At 40.4% G+C, this 2217-nt stretch overlaps 1 long non-coding RNA gene across 1 annotated transcript; it reads right to left on the bottom strand.

Annotated features, from left to right (window-relative positions):
* Positions 1–654: 654 nt before the first annotated feature.
* On the bottom strand, positions 655–1118 carry LOC120026529. The gene is made up of 3 exons (XR_005473110.1): positions 1076–1118; positions 862–966; positions 655–743 (listed from the first exon to the last, which is right to left on the bottom strand). It is a non-coding gene; the product is annotated as an uncharacterized LOC120026529 (long non-coding RNA).
* Between the last annotated feature and the right edge of the window lie 1099 nt (positions 1119–2217).

Consider the following 2217-nt stretch of genomic DNA (forward strand, 5'->3'; position numbering starts at 1 on the left):
TGTTAAAGGATGGCTTAGAGGTGTAGGGGGTGCAGAATTAAACCTAGGGCTCTCGTTCATCTGGGTAATTAAAGATATGATTGATTCGGGTATCTGTGATAACCTGTTTTCATCGGCAGACCCTGACTCATTCATACGTGTAATAATTTCAATGAGTTCGGAGGGAATCTGGGATAATAGGTTTTCATCTATAGCCCCTATGTCAATTAGCCCAGAATCATTCATATGGTTAATTATATCTTGGAGCTCTGTAGGGATTTCCGCTAAGAGGGTTTCAATTGTCTCGCTTAGGTCTATAGGGGGCGCCATTTCTCTACTTAAGGATGTGTGTGCTTGTGTTTTTTACATATGTGTTTTTTAACGGAGGTATTTGCTTGTTTTAACCCTACTGTTGTTTAACATGCGGGGAAGCTCTCTACGCCAGAATGACACATCCTGATTGTATTGATGTTCGAATAGAATACCCATACGACGTTGAAGTAAAGCCTTTCGTGATTTTAAACCCTGTGTAAAAGCCTTGAAAAGCACGGCTTGGTCTATTTCACAAGAGGCTGTTGCCCCACCAGAATTGGCCGCTTCAATAAGGTTGGCCACTTCACAGAACATCAAATCGTCTACCTCAGAAATGTCATTTAAAACTTTGAAATCATCAGGCTTCGCTGTTCTGGTGACTGGGGTCTTTGGCGCCTCCTCGGGATCTAGATGTGTAGCTTCTTGGATGTCTTTATAAGCCGGCGAGGAGTCTGCATTAAAAATAATACATACAGAAAAATAGGTTATTAACCCTAAAATATGTTTGATAAAAATGTAAAATACATTTCAGATATAAGCCTATATATTAACAATACATTAATTAAATACCTCGGCTTTTTTGAAGAGGGCTGTTCTGAAGAAGCTCTGAGAACTCGGGAACATGTCTTTGGGCAACCCTAATTATAGCATCTGCCTGGTCTGTAGCTTGTGAGCCTGAAATAAAAAAAATAAAAAAAACAGCATTAGGCCATGTTTAAACATATTATTTTATATATTCAGGCATAAAAATAAAATATATATATAAATGATAATTGATTCATACCTTGTCCTTGTAACGCTGTCTCGTGAATACCCTCCCAGTAGTATTGTTCGGGTGAAGCAGACCTGTGGATCTGGGCACTGATTGTCCGTTGGTGTTTAATAGGGGGCGCCCAACGGTCCTGGCTCAGGGGAGTTGACCTGCCGTTTAAAGTCTCTGTTTGCGGCTTGTGTGTAAATACATCCTGGGAGTAGGGCAAAATTGTCTCGTAGGCATATCCTTCACAGAAACCGTGTAGACTCCCTATGGCACCCCTTCTAGGATGTATTTCCGCTGTAAACACATAAAATAACTTTTAATATAAGATGCCGACACTTTTTGTTTTTTAAGGTATAAATATTCTTACGGAATTCTTGGATCTTACTTACTACAATTCAGGGTCGGCGTTGGGATGTAAGCAATTTGTTCCGGAGACCCTACGGCCGGTTCGAGTTCAGTTATATCTCGGAGAATCTGCGTGAAGGTTTGAGAATCTAAAAAAAAAAAAAACATTAGATAATATTAAAGCTCTAATCATTTTAGCTAATATTGACATTTTATACGTTAAGAATCCGGGCCCTAAGGCCTGTTTAATATTTCTATAACATACAACGTTTTCAAACAATTCCCCAGAACAAACAAATCTAATATATAGCATATGTAAATATTTATTTCAAGAACTAACCTTCAGAAATATCCATGAGGAGGTTTTTCCCAGATTATCTTTTTTAACGGGGTCCGTCCGATAACTATTCCTGGGGGAATGCTGTAGGGTAAATGCGCTAAAACGAGGCTAACAGGGGGACCTGTTTTGCTTAGCTTTTGTAGCCGTCTGACTCTAGTGGTGTCGTATTTTTTCGCGCTAAAACCGCCTCAAAGTTATCTTTGAAGCCTAAGGCATGTGGTTCAAACACCTGCCATTTGGTTCAAACATAGGGTATTGGGGGGGGGGTGTCTAAACATTAGGTATCTTTTGATATTCTAAAATCTCCGGGGGCTAGCATCTAGATGCTGGGGTGGGGAGGTCTCGACATCGCTGGGCTGAATGACTTTTAGGCATCTGTTTTGCCAGATAGTGTAAACCTTGGTTTCAAACGACCCCATGCATAGAGAGCCTTGAGCGCAGATGCAAGGGTATTTTTTTAACAAACACCTCGCCCCCTTTT

This window comes from Salvelinus namaycush, chromosome 2 (assembly GCF_016432855.1).
Source record: "Salvelinus namaycush isolate Seneca chromosome 2, SaNama_1.0, whole genome shotgun sequence".
NCBI lineage: Eukaryota > Metazoa > Chordata > Actinopteri > Salmoniformes > Salmonidae > Salvelinus > Salvelinus namaycush.